Genomic DNA, 15,952 nt, shown 5'->3' on the forward strand with positions numbered 1-15,952 from the left:
CATAATCAAATTAATTAAGTCTAATTCATTAATTACCTACAAAATAAATTAGAGAGTATCAAATTCTTAATAAATAAGGAGTAATTAAATAAAATTGAATGCTTCTAGTGAGTTAATTTAAGTTTTAAGTTCATCTTGAGTAAGGATATATTTTAAACAATATCTACATCCCATCAATGGTTAGAAGGGTGATGGAATGTATCTAGCACTATGTCCATTAGCCTAATTTTAGACATGGTAGTTATTTAACTTGGCCGATTTGAATAAAAGCTAATTGATCTCATGGACTCTTTAATCCCTTTGCTAAAGAGGTTGATAGGTTCACCTCTTAGGAAAGGTGAACTTGAACAACAGCTCTGGGCTATGAAGGATTTAGTGGAGGGGAGACTTGAGTAACTTGTTGAAACTATGAAGGATTTGGTGTGCTTGCCCCAAACCTGTAAATATGACAAATACGGCTGATTTGTAGGGAAAGATATCCAATAGTGTTGATGCCTTCTGATATATAAATTTGGTATGCATGGCTGATGAAGATGATGTGGTGGTACTGTCAGAAGTGGTTGCCTCCTAACTCTCATAATAGGAGGCAAGCTACATCGCAAGTTAGTTGAATGATTATCCTCCATCCATTGGCATTGAGGGACATCCGACTTTGGTGAAAGGGACTAGTATTGGTATGACTTTACGAAAATTTTTCATAACAACCATCTATAGATTAGGATGAGTAAAGCTGATCTCAGGCTTGAATATCAATCTAATATTAATCAAAGCATCGTTGATTGTCTATTTGATTTAATTTGTTCCTACATTCACCTATATGATCTCTTTCATTCGACTTATAGACTTTAAGGGATCCACAAAATAAGATTCAGCCTTTTGCTTCTAATAGGCTAAAACTTGATGTTCATGTTTCTTGCAAATCCTTGACATTTCTATGATATACTAACTAATGAGTGAAATTCATCTATTATAGAGCGAAATAAACTAATTCTATCATCGTATATACTGAAATATGCTATGGCTTATAATGTCATTTTTTCACAATAGAAACAATCTCTCAATCTATTATTGAAACCTGAGATGCCAAGTATCGCTTCATAAGTGGTTTTCGTATGGTGACCACTTTATTCTTATCTGCTTCATCAATCTCCAAGTGCAATAATATGACGGTTGCTACATGACTGTCCTGCTAAGTATGCTAAAATAATTTGTTAGCAAAGAAGTCCCACCAGATGTGTCAAAGGAAATTTGTTGGCAAGCTTTCATTTCTTTCAAGGGATAAGCATGCCAAAAAGCTCATAATAAGTCTCGTGGCCAGGAGTAGATGCATGGGCATGCCACTGAGGTTGGATTAGTCAAGTATAGAACTATAAAAGGATAATGATCGGAGCAGCATGAGTCTTGGTGCCTTGATCTTCAAGGATGTTCACCATTGTCACACAAGTCTATTTAAAAGAAGATAGATAAGGTAGGGTAAGGTGTTGCAAGCCTACAACTATAGTACTCTATGGCTATTTCTAAGGATAAATTAGAGTCCCATTGATAAACTAAGAGCGGAGAAAGTAAAGATAATCTGAAGATAAAGATAAGCTGATTTTATTGATGGGTCAAAACATTGAAAATGTCCCCTCTTTAGATCATAATCCATTTATTGATACTAGAAGATAACCCGCCCTTTATTAGTAACAATTTATGCCTGGCATCGACTTCTAATATTTTGATAATTGACGCCAATCCTCCACCAATGCTGTCATAATAGTCATACTTTATATTGTCTATCAGATAGATAATCATGCTCCATCAACCTTGACTCATCACTAGTCTTCATTCTGTTTGTCCATAATAGTTTCTATTGGCTTCTTCTATTTATGCGACCTGTAAAACGACACCTTCCAGTTGGCTATGTCAACTTTTTTGTTGTGTCTATTACATCAGCCTTAGTCTCTATTTATTTGATATAATATTATACTTATCATTGTCTAATCCTACCATGTGCCTGAATGAGCACATCTCTCAAGTACCACCTTGAGTAAAATATATGGTGTAAACAGATACGATAAGGTAAGAGATGACATAATATCCAAGATCAGTTGAATTTTTCTCTCCTTCTAAGATCAATTATATATGTTGAATTCTAGGTCTGGTCATGGCTTAGCATGATTTACAGCCTAACCTAACTATAGCCCGACCTAACCAAACCTAGGAATCCAAACCCGACCATGACCAACTTGGATAGCAACTAGCACCCTAATTTTTACTTAATCTGGCACCTCATGGGTCATCTTTGGTTACTAGACAACTAAGATATTTGGTTGTATAGAAATTATGAAAACAAAAGAAAATCCAAAAAAAAGAGAAAAATCTTAGTCAAATTTTGAATAGCTTATATTTTGGAATTATATTACAAATATATCAACCACAAAAGCATCTTATGGCCTTACTATATAACTATTTGAAAAATAATGATATTAGATAATGTTAAAATCTTCCTTTGGCTTGCTTTTAAGAGTAGATTTTGTATGGATGAGATATTAGCAAAAATAGAGTGGGTAGTTAGATCAAAATGCCCATAGTGTACAAGAGCAGAAAATATCTCACACTTTTCATCAAATGCCGATTAAATATTTGATTCTCTTTGAAGTTTTATCTTAGGATAAAAGCCTGGCTGATAAACATACAAGATCTATGGACAAGTTGGTGATGTAGAAAGATAGAAAAGGATATAACAAGAACTTGAGATCATAGCACAATATAGACATATTTGGTTGGAATATAATTTTCAAATGTTCCTTATAGAGAAATTATTTTTTCTTGCTCTATCGAGAAAATCCTCCAAAAGACTTTGAATACCTTCCAACTCTAGGTAAATTTAAGTTGTGAAAAGACAAAGGAGAGCCATCAAGCATTTCTTAACATCCTCTCTCCATTGCTGCAAAAACTCTATAGTTAATTCCTATTCTTAACTTTTTATCTCATTCTTATAAATATTAAATATAATTAATAATATATGTTGGGAAAGTAGTTCACTTTTGCCTTTCCTATCAAAACAAAATATTATTTTATTTTTTCCACCATCTAAATAATAGAAAAATTTTAATTTCTCCAAAGTCTTAAATTTTCTAAGACCTTTTGAAGCAACTAAATATATTCTTAATATATATTCATAATTTTATTTCTCCTCTCCTCCTAATTAAGTAATCATGCCTTTCCCTTATAATCTGTTAGAAACTTTGTCAATTCTAGCAACTTTGTTGATTGCCTCAAAACCTAGGGATCAAGCAATCTCAAGATGATCAGAGTGCATGAGGGCATCATGGACAAATGAGAAGAACCAACTCTTGAAGGGGAAAAACGAAGGAGAAGATGAATGATGGTAGCAGACGTAGGGTGAATGGTGGGAGAGAAGGCGGCAAACAAGGTGAGTATAAAGCAAAAGCCTGTTGTCAAGTGGCACAGAATTAGATAGGTTGGATTTATCTTAAGTTGAATTCTAAAAAATGGAGGGCAAAAGAAGCTAAGATAATTCATATCGGTGGTGGCAGATGGTTATCGAGATCATTGTCAGAGGGTGGTCATGAAGACAATTTGGCAATAGTAAGTAATGATGGAGATCATTAACTAAAGATGATGATGAAGAAAATCATAGTAAAGGTGGCCAATGGTGGAAATAGAAGCAATGGTGCATAATTATAGATATCAATGATGGTGATGAGGAGCTATAGAGATCAGCAATGTAGTGGATGGTTGTAGGAGATTGCCGAGTGAGATGATGGTTGGTGGTGGATGGTAGAGAGATGATGGTAGTGATACTAGAAAATATTAAAATCTTCCTTTGACTTGCTTTTAGGAGAAGATTATGTATGGATAAGATATTGGCAAAAATAGAGTGGGTAGTTAGATCAAAATGTCCATTGTGTACAAAAGTAGAAAATATCTCACACTTTTCATCAAATGCCCATTAAGTATTTGATTCTCTTTGAACTTATATCTTGGGATAAAAGTCTTGTCGACAAATATACAAGATCTATAGACAAGTTGGTGATGTAGAAAGATAGAAAAGGATATAACGAAAACTTGAGATCATAGCACTATGTAGGCACATTTGGATGGAATATAATTCTTGAATGTTTCTTGTAAAGAAATTATTTTTCCTTAGTCTATCAAGAAAATCCTCCATAAAACTTTGAATACCTTCAAACTCTACGTAAATTTAGGTTGTGAAAAGGTAAAGGAGAACTATTAGACATTTCTTAAAATCCTCTCTTTGTTGTCACAAAAGATCTATAGTTAATTCCTCTTCCTACTTTTCTATCTCATTCTTGTAAATATTAAATATAATTAGTAATATATATTGGGGGTAGTTCACTTCCGCTTTTCCCATCAAAATAAAATATTATGTTAGTTTTTCCACCATCTAAACAATAGGAAATTTTAATTTCTCCAAAGTCTTAAATTTTCTAAGACCTTTTGAAGTAGCTAAATATTATATATATATATATGTGTGTGTGTGTGTGTGTATGTATGTATGTGTGTGTATATATATATGTGTATGTATGTATGTATGTATGTATGTATATATATATATATATATATATATATATATATATATATATATATATATATATATATATATATATATATGTATGTATGTATGTATATATCACAACTCAGGATTTCAGTCTCTTTTATTTTTCCTCTCTTCCTGCTCAAGTAACTATGCCTTCCCATTATAATTTTCTAGCAACTTTATCCATTCTAGCAACTTTTTCCATTGCCCTCGAAACCTAGGGATCAAGTGATCTCAAGATGATCAGAGTGTATAAGGGCATCAAGGATAAATGAGAAGAACTAACTACTTGAAGGTGAGAAAAGAAGGAGAACATGAATGATGATAGTAGAGGCAGGATGAATGATGGGAGAGAAGGCAACAAGGAAGGTGAGTATAAGAAAAAAAATGGCTGTCGAGTGGCACAAGATTAGATAGAGGTAGGATTTGCATCAAGTTGAATCCTGTGAAGGGGTGGAGGTCAAAAGAAGCTAAAATAGATTCATGGTGGCGGTAGCAGGCGGTTATCGAGATCATTGCTAGAGGGTGGTTGTGGAGATAATTTGGAAATGGTAAGTAATGACAGAAATCCTTAACTAAAGAGGGTGATGAAAGAAATCATGGTAATGGTGGTCAGTGGTAGAAATGAAGGAAATGGTTCGTGATTATAGAGATCGATGAGGGTGATAAAGAGCTTCAGTGATTTAGTGGATGGTTGCAGGAGATTACTAAGTGAGATGATGGTTGGTGGTGGATGGTAGAGAGAAGATGGTACTCATATTAGAAAATATTAAAATCTTTCTTTGGCTTGGTTTAAATTCTAGACTAGATTACTTATGGATGAGACATTAGCAAAAGTAGAGCGAGTAGTTAGATCAAAATACCCATTATGTATCAAAGCAGATGATGTCTCATACTTTTCATCAAATGCCCATTAAGTATTTGATTCTCTTTGAAGTTGCGTCTTAGGATAAAAGCCTAGCCGACAAACATACAAGATCTATAGATAAGTTGGTGATATAGAAAGATAGAAAAGGATATAATGAGAATTGAAATCATAGCACTATGTAGGCACATTTGGTTAGCATATAATTCTTGAATGTTCTTTATAAAAAAATTATTTTTCCTTACTCTATCAAGGAATGTTCCATAAGACTTTGAATACCTTTCAACTCTAGGTAAATTTAAGTGTGGAAAGACAAAGGAAAGCTATCAAGCACATCTTAAAATCCTCTCTCCATTGTTTCATAAGATCTATAGTTGATTCCTCTTCTTACTTTTCTATCTCGTTCTTATAAATATTACATATAATTAATAACATATGTTGGGGGAAGTAGTTCACTTCCATCTTTTCCATCGAAACAAAATATTATTTTAGTTTTTCCACCATCTAAATAATAGAAAAAATTAATTTCTCCAAAGTCTTAAATTTTCTAAGACCTTTTGAAGCAACTAAATATTATATATATATATATATATATATATATATATATATATAACCCAACCCAAGGTTTTGGTTTTTTTTATTTCTCCTCTCTTCCTGATCAAGTAACTATGTCTTCCCTTTATAATCTACTAGCAACTTTGTCTGTTGCCCTCAAAAGCTACGGATCAAGCAATCTTAAGATGATCGAGTACGCAAAAAGGCATCAGGGACAAATGAGAAGAACCAACTGCTTAAATGGGAGAAAAGGAGAGAATATGAATGATGGTAGTAGAGGTAGGGTGAGTGGTGGAAGAGAAGGCCATACGAAAGGTGGGTACAAGATAAAAGCTTGCGATCGAGTGGCACTGGATTAGATAGATAGGATTTGCCTCAAGTTGAACCCTGAGAAGTGGAGGGCAAAAAAAGCCAAAATAAATTCATATCGATGGTGGTAGGTGGTTATCAAGATCATTATTGGAGGGCAGTCATGGAGATAATTTGGAAATAGTAAGTAACAATGGAGATCATTAACTAAAGAGGGTGATGAAGAAAATTGTAGTAATAGTGGTCAGTGGAGAAAATAGAGGCAATGGAACATGATCATAAAAATCAACGATGGTGATGAAGAGATGTGGAGATCAACAATGTAGTGGATGGTCGAGAGAGATTGTGGAGTGAGATGATGGTTGATGGTGGATGGAAGAGAGAAGAGAGTTCCTTCTTTTGACTGTCTTTTTCTCTTTTTTCTTCTCTCACAAGCTTTCTTTTTTTTTTTTTATTTCATATACTTATATCATATTTTTTTTATCCCACTCTCTCTTTCATTCTGCTCATATGGCGATGGGTGATGTGGTAAGAAATCAGCCCATTGTTTGTGAGTAGATATGTGGCAAGAAAAGATTTAAATTCAAAATTGAAATTCTTAACAGAATCCAAACAAGGAAGGAGATCATAGTAGATTTGGATCTAGATAAAGGAGGTTATGAGAATTCCTTAATCTCTACCTTGTCATGATAGATCCATACGACCTCATCTATATAAATAGGGCCAAGAAGATTTCAAAGGAAATGGCTCTTAAAGAGAGAAACTCCCATAGCCCAAGATCTCATGGTGAGAGGATCCAAGACCTCATCCATCATCCTATACCTTTTTTGTAGGGTAGTAGATCCATGAGGTGCCGTGACTGAGGTGATGCCAAAGTTAAGCTACCAAGCCCAAGACTAAGATTAAGGCTGAGCTCCCAAAGGCTAGCTCCTATAGGCCAAGACCTAAAAAGTTAAGCCCCCAAAGGCCAAGCTCCTAAAGACTAGATTGATCCAAACATCGATTAGATCTTGATTGACCATCTCCAGATTGGTCAAACATCGATCAGATCTAGATCGACTATCTTAATATCGGCTAGATGCTGATCAAATTTAGACTAACTATCTCCAGATCGGCCAAATATTGATCAGATTTGATCATCTTCAGATTGGTCAGACATCGATTAGATCCGACCTTCTCCAGATTGATTAGACACCAATTAGATCTAACTATTTCTAGACCGATCAGATACCAATCTGATCGGACCATCTTTAGATCGATCAGACACTGGTTAGATTCGATCAGTTCCATATCGACCTACATGCTAATCAAAATAGAATAATATTTTATACTATTCTATCTCTTTATTATATTCTCTATTTACTATTATTCTTCCAAAATCTAATCTGACTTAGGCATCGGAGGGCCTGGTTGGAGTGAATCCGATGAGCTTTTCTCTTCTTTATTGTGTGTGCAGATCCACAACTGGTGTGGATACTAGTTATTGTGATTCATTATGGCTCGATTATTCATAAAGCCCTTTATTTTGAGTCCTGTAGTTTTTATTTTTGAGTCCTATAATGGGATTATAATTGGATCCTTAAATTGGGTTTAATTGAGTCCTAGTAGAGTAAACCATTTGGAGGAGTTTCATGTCAGCCATTTGAGGAGTTTCATGTCAGTTCGAATCAACCACTTGGAGGAATTCAAGTCAACTATTTAGGAAGAGTCCTTATGAGGCACACCACCTGATCATGCATCCAGATTTCTTCACACACATACGAGTTGAGATCTTCATGGTAGCAAGGATTGATGCACAAAACTTGGGAAACTAAGCAGATTAGTTTTAACCTCTGAACGTGTGCACAAAACTTGGAGAACCGAATGCCATGGGATCCAAACGCCATCCGGATTGATGCAGCCCATCTCCAATGCCCTCCTCAATGCTCTCCTGATGCAAATCCTGAGATCGCACCTTCTTTCTGTTTAGGTTGTTAGAATTTTCTTTTAAAAAGGAGAACAAAGGGTTTTGTAATTAATGAATGATTAAGAAATAAAATTCTGCTTTTCCTTCTCTATGTGCTCTCTTCTTCCTTCCCTTCTCAGTCTACTAATCTTTCTTTTTCTTTCCCTCTCTTCCTTCTCTTCCTCCCATCCTTCTTCCTCTCTCTCTCATCTCTCTTCTGAAATCTCCCTCAAGATTTGAAGATTGAAAGATGATGAATTTTCAACAATCCACCCATCTGCAAGATCCAATTTCAGCATCCATAATTTTGTATTCTCCCAAATCCCCACCTTCCTTTTATGATTGCTGATTTATTTTTGTTGCTGCAAGCAATTCTTCGCATGCTCGGATCGATTCCCATGATCTTGGACAACGGAAGGATTTGCTACCAATCGTGGCCTGATCTGATGTCTAATTCCTCCCTCATCTAGAAATCTTAGTCAATGTGTTTGTGAGATCCCTTGCTTCTAAAATATATTTCTGAGTAGATCGTTATTGTAAAGAGTTAAATCCTTATTTCTTTGATAATTAGATTTGAAATTTTTAATTGTGATCTGATGTCCTAATCATCGATGGTTTTTTAATTGTTTATGGTCCTAATCTACATCTAGGGGCTGATCAACATGCATGCATATCATTAGTCTTTTTCGATTTTAGTATAATCATCTCCATAGTCTTTGGTTTGTTGGTTATCTATTAATTGTGAATAAATATGATTTCTTATTTCCTCTAGATCTAAATTATTTCACATCAGTTTGATATCAAAGTCAGGTTAGATTAGGACTAGAGTTTTGTATTTATGTAGTTTTCTGTATCAAAACCTGCAAACTAGTATCTTGCGCAGTCCTTAGAGAAACTATGATTTCTATTTTCAGAGATTCTAGAAAATATTCAATTTTCTATGTAGGTTTTAAACTTGATTGGCAAGTGAGATTTTAAATTTCATAAGAATCTAAAATCATTTGGTTCCTAAAAACCCATCTAAAAAGACCCTATATATCCTGACTTTTGCACCTGAAATTTGTGCAGAAAAATGTTTGCACACCCTTACAAGAAATAACATTTTCCATCCATAGAAGAGTCAAAAATTCATGAACTTTATTGATTTGGAAACTAGATTCGATAGTAAAGATTTTCATAAGTGGAGATCTAGAAAATAGATCTGGAATTGATACCAGATTTGTCTATTAGTTGGAGGTCAGTGCGAAATTTTGTGATCGATTTTGTGCAATCTTAGGAAAAACAGAGTATCCGACCTGTTGAAACTTTCAAAAATTCAAAAATTTGATTTTCTGAAATTCTCATTGATAAGGAATCCAATCTTGCTTTGAAATCTATGAAATCTATCCTCTAAGAATTCTGTGGCAGAATTTTAATCAGAGAGCTATGTGATCTAAAAATAGAATTTTGGGAGTCTGAAATTTCATACACTTAGGAAGAACTTTAAGGGTTGATTAGAGTGTCAATTTCATTTTATGTTTGTTTGAAGTTCATAATTTTAGTAATTTAGTTTCATTTTCTAGTTTGTTAACTTAGTTGGCACTATTTTATTTCATTTTGGAATCAATGTTTGCATTTTATTTGCATCTGTAAGCTATCCTAAGGGTACTCCCATCATAAGATAAGGAAAGAATTTCATCACCTTTTCTTCGCCCAAAAACTACCAACATCACGTGCATTGACCCAAGCCTAAGCTAAAATCAATTAGACATTAAAGAATAGGGTCAAAATAATCAAGTTTAATTGCTACGATGAGTCTTAGTGCAAGTTTGGTCTGCATTTGACTCCGTAAGTTGGTGTCTAAGGTTAAAGGTATAAGGCAATGCCTAAGGCTAAAGGTATAAGGCAATTTCACCTCTTATCTAACCAGCCCAAGGATTCGAATGCTGATCTACTTGTGCTTCGATCGATTCATAGTGATTTGAGCTTTTAGGTCTAAAAAAATTCTTAGAATTGGTTGTATTGCATGTCTACTAGGTCTGGAGTTAGATATCACCCAAAGAGCCTAGAGTCAAATCACGGAATAGATTTGATTTTACTGCAGCCTTTAAGGACATTATTGAGAGGCTAAATACCATAAGTGATTTCATCCTAAATTTGAATACGAGAGTAGAGATCCTAGAAGAAGAAAGGATGAATGGCATGGAAGAATGTGCTAGGAATACCCTTCTCCTAGATAACTATCCTAAAGGATGACGTGACCATCCTAATTTTGATACAGGTCGCAATCAAGTGATCTGACCCCATCATGATCATATTGATCAGAATGAGAGATACTTTGGAGTGTCAAGGTCGAAGCCCCAAGCTTTGTGGGCCGTCTGGACCCTAACGAGTATCTTGACTGAAAGGTGGACATGAATCATACGATATGTTTGAGAAGAAAAAAATCAGATTCGCTAAAATGAGACTTCTAGGTCAAGCCAAACTTTATTGGCATAATGTGGAGCAATTAGCCATGCATAGGAGATAGAAGCCCATAAGTACTTGGGATGAGATGAAAGATAAACTTCATGAAAAAGATCTTCCTACCTCCTATCAGCAGCATATCCTGGACCAATGACAAAGGTTGACTCAGGGTAGCAAGTCTGTTACTGAGTACATTGTCCAATTCTATAAATACCTTATATGATGTGGGGTTAGTGAAGATCCATCTGTCACCTTATCATGATTTAGAGCTAGTTTAAAGGATGACATATAGAGAAAATTATTCATGCGTGAGGTCTGTAGCTTAGAATAAGCTTATCAATTAGCCCAGGATTATGAGAGATTCCAAAGATTGTCGGTGACCCAACAACTTGAGTCATGTAAACCTAATATTCTTGGTCCTAGACCCGGCTTTAATTAGACCCCTAAATCCAGCTATAATCAGATCCCAACCAATCATTCCCCACCTATTGGTCCCCCACTGAGAAATGGTGATAAAGACAAAGGAGCCTTGTGAAGAACCCAAGAGAAAGTAGTTCAGAAATCCGATACTTCTAGTACAATGGGTTAGGTCACATTTCTAGTCAGTGCCCATCTCGAGCTCTACACATTGGAGAGTCCGAAGAAGAGAACCTCAAAAATCTTTTAGGAGATGAAGAAGGATACATAGCAGATACTGAGTTAGCTGAAGCTTATGAGAAACTCAATACTTTAGAAGTTGGATCTAAAAAGAGAATGCGTGTAGTGAGATACGTTTTAACCCAACCAAAAGAAAGTAAAAATTAGCGCAGGACTACTATTTTTCATACCTTCATAGGTCAGAAAAATAAAGTGTGTAAGGTCATCATTGATAGTGGCAGCTGCATCAACACTATTTTGATTGATACTATTTCAAAACTGGATCTGACACCCATAGATCACCCAAATCCATACAAGGTAGGTTGGATAGATGCATTATCCATCCCAGTTAGGCATCGTTGTCTGATCCCCATTAAATTTCAGTCTTCTCAGAAGAATATATGGTGTGATGTTATGCCCATGGATGTAGAAAGCATAATCCTAGGAAGGCCTTGATTGTTCGATCAAGATGCAATGCTTCATGATCAATCCAACTCGTGTACGTACATGAATAGAGGTAAGAAATTATGATATACCCTTCACCCCCTAGGAATGTAAAGAAGAACAGCCCTTTAGAGTCCAAAGAAGAAAAGCAGAACAAGAGTTTACATTTAATCAATGCAAAATAGTTTGAAAAGGGTTTAAGAGAAACTCTTCTATTTAGATTTTAGCTATTAATGAAGTTAGTATGAAGGACACAAGTCATCACCCCCAAAAAATAGCAAGTCTCTTTGAAAGCTTTAAGGATGTTTTCTCTGAGAATCTCTCAGATCACTTGCTACCCATGAGGAATATCCAACATGCAGTATACCTTGTTCTAGGAGCTACCTTACCTAATTTTCCCCACTATTGCCTTAATCCTACAAAGCACGTCGAGCTAAAACATCAAGTAGAAGAACTCCTTAGAAAGAGATTTGTTAGAGAAAGTCTAAGTTCTTGTGTGGTACCCACACTCCTGACTCTCAAGAAGGATGGAACTTGGAGAATATGTATGGACAGTTGGATAGTTAACAAAATAACGATAAGGTATCGATTTTCGATTCTCCGGCTTGATGATATGTTGGACATGATTGCTAGATCTAATGAGTATTCCAAAATTGATCTAAAAGTGGGTATCACCAAGTGTGAATTAGGCCCAGATGAGTGAAAAACAGCTTTCAAAACTAAAGATGGTCTCTACAAATGGTTGGTCATGCTGTTTGGCCTGTCTAATGCCCCTAGCATATTTATAAGACTCATGACTTAAGTGCTACGACCATTTATGGGCATATTTGTGGTTGTGCTTTGATGATATTCTTGTTTATAGCAAGACTAAGGAAGACCACTTAGAACATCTCCATCAAGCTTCTAAACTCTTAGAACCGAAAGTCTATTTGCAAATTTCAAGAAATGTGACTTCATGACCATACATTGTTTTCTTAGGTTTTGTTGTGACCTCTGATGGTATGTCCATGGACCCTAAAAAAGTTCATGCAATTAGAGAATAGCCTGTACCCCAAAATATTCACGATGTCAGGAGTTTTCATGGTTTAGCAGCTTTTTATTGAAGATTCATTAAGAGGTTTAGTACAATTATGGCTCGTATTATGGATGTATAAGAAAAGGAGCCTTTGAATGGACCAAGACTGCGAACCGAGCTTTTCATGAAATTAAGGATCGTATGAGCAGCACTCCTGTGTTACGTCACCAAATTTTTTTAAGGCTTTTGAAGTCGCCTGTGATACATTTGGGGTAGGAATTGGTGGAGTTCTTAGTCAAGAAAGACACCCTGTGGCCTTTTTTAGCGAAAAGCTAAATGACACTAAGTGTAGGTATTCCACCTATGATAAGGAGTTCTATGCGATAGTCCAAGTTCTCAAGTTTTGGAGGCACTACTTGCTCCCATAAGAATTTATCCTGTATTCTGACCACGAAGCTCTTAGGTTCCTCAACTCCTAGAGAAAGTTAAATCCTAGACATGAAAAATGGGTTGAGTTCCTTCAGTCTTACACTTTTGTATTGAAACACTATGCCAGTGTTGATAACCATGCTGTTGATGCACTCTCTCATAGGGTGGATCTTTTACTGACAGTAGTCATTGATAAGAACCAAACTACTAATGCACTCCATCAGAGAGTAGACCTTCTATTAGCAATAAATGTTAAGATCATCGACTTTCAGAAATTAAAAGAGGATTACGATGATTGCCCAGACTTTGGAAGAATTGTATCTTCACTCCGACAAGGATCATCTCGAGAAATTAGTGGATATACCTTCTAGAATGGATATCTTTTCAAAAATAATAAGTTGTCTATCCCATATACTTCTGTCCATAATTTTTTGGTATGGAAATTGCGTGCGTGAGGTTTGTCCGATCATTTCGATAGGGCCAAAACCTTAGAGGCCGTAGAACATCAGTTTTATTAATCAAGTTTGAAATGAGATATAGCCAAAGTTGTTGCCTAATGTCAAACTTATGTTGTAGCTAAACAGTGTAGATAAAATACTGGCTTATACACCTCATTATCTATTCCTGATTGTTCGTGAAAAGATGTAAGTATGGATTTTGTTCTAGGATTGTCACGTACAGCTAAAAAGAATGACTTTATCTATGTGGTAGTGGATCGATTTTTAAAAATGACTCATTTTCTTCCTTATTCCAAAGCCTTCGATGCCTCTAGAATTGCTCATCTTTACTTTGATGAAGTTGTCCAATTGCATAGATTACCTGAATCAATTGTATCTGATAGTATTTGATAGAGACGTTAGGTTCATTAGTTATTTTTAGAAAATTTTATGGTGCTTAATGGGGATGAAATTAAAATTTTTGTCAGCATATCACCCCCAGACTGATGGTCAAATCAAAGTTGTAAATAGAAGTTTAAAAAATTTGCTTCGATGTTTAGTTGGTGAGAATATTAGAAATTGGGACTTGCTGTTATCTTGAGTCGAATTTGCATACAATAGTTCTGTTAATAGGACTATTGGTATGAGTCCCTTTGAGGTTGTGTAAGGCCATTACCTTAGTAAATCAATTGACCTCATTCTTGTACCCTTGCATACTAGAACATCTGAGACAGCATAATCATTTGCACAACACATTAAGAATCTGTATGAAGAAATTGTAAAAAAAATTAATGTTAGCAATCAAATTTATAAACAATTAGCAAATTCACACCGTCGAGTCCATGATTTTGCTGAAGGTGATTATGTTATGATTCAGATTAGATCAGAATGGTTTTTTTTTGGAAACCATTAAAATATTGCATGCAGATGGAGTAGGCCCCTTTAGGATCTTAAAAAACATTGGACCAAATGCATATATTGTAAATTTACTGCCTGATTATGGCATCTGCTCTACTTTTAATGTTTTGAATCTGGTTAAATATAAAGAACCAATAACGATACCTAGTGATCCGTTTGAGCCTAACCTATCCATTGAGAGTTAACCCTAACCTGGGTGTCTACAGCCAAAATTTTCAAAAAAATATGATCGTATTGAAAAATTCTAGACGAACAGATAATTTTCACCAGGAGGAAAGGATATTAAAGGCACCTAATTCATTGGTAAGATCGACCTGAGTCTAGGACACATGGATAATTTGAGAAGAGCTGCAAAGAATTGATCCTGATCTACTCGAACACTATCAGAGCTGAGGTGATCTTTATTCGACAGAGTCGAATTCTCTGTAGTCTGAGAGAATTGATGTGGACACTAGTCACTATGATTCATTATGGCTCAATTATTGATAGAGTCCTTTATTTTGAGTCCTATAGTTTTTATTTTTGAGTCCTATAATGAGATTGTAATTGGGTCCTTAAATTGGGTTTAATTGAGTCTTAGTAGAGTCAACTATTTGGAGAAGTTTCATGTCATACATTTGAGGAGTTTCATGTCAGATCGAATCAGCCACTTAAAAGAATTCAGGTCGACCATTTAGGAAGAGTCCTCATGAGGCACACCACCTGATCGCACATCTAGATTTCTTCACGCACATGAGAGTTGAGATCTTCACGATAGCAAAGATTGACATATAGAATTTAGGAAACCAAATAGATTTGTTTTAACCTCTGAATGTGTGCACAAAACTTGGAGAACCGAATGCCATGGAGAGCCGAACGCCATCCGAATTGATGTAGCCCATTTCCAATGCCCTCCTCAACTCCCTCCTCACATAAATCCTAAGATCGCACCTTCTTTCTATTTAGGTTGTTAGAATTTTTTTTTTAAAAAGAAGAACAGAGGGTCTTGTAATCAATAAATGATTGAGAAATAAAATTCTACTTTTTCTTCTCTACGTGCTCTCTTCGTCCTTCCCCTCTCAGTCTACTAATCTCCCTTTTTCTTTTCCTCTCTTCCTTCTCTTCCTCCCATCGTTCTTCCTCTATCTCCTATCTCTCTTCTGAAATCTTCCTCAAGTCTTAAAGATTGAAGGATGAAGAATTCTCAGCAATCCACCTATCCACAGGATCCAATTTCAGCGCTCATAATTTCCTATCTCCCAAATCCCCATCTTCCTTTCATGATTGTTGATTTATTTTTGTTGCTATAGACAATTCTTCGCATGCTCAGATTGAATCCTCGTGATCTTGGACAATGGAAGGATTTGCTACCAACCACGGTCGGATCTGACATCCAATTCCTCCCTCA

The sequence above is a fragment of the Elaeis guineensis genome, chromosome 11 (assembly GCF_000442705.2).
Source record: "Elaeis guineensis isolate ETL-2024a chromosome 11, EG11, whole genome shotgun sequence".
In the NCBI taxonomy this organism is placed as follows: domain Eukaryota; kingdom Viridiplantae; phylum Streptophyta; class Magnoliopsida; order Arecales; family Arecaceae; genus Elaeis; species Elaeis guineensis.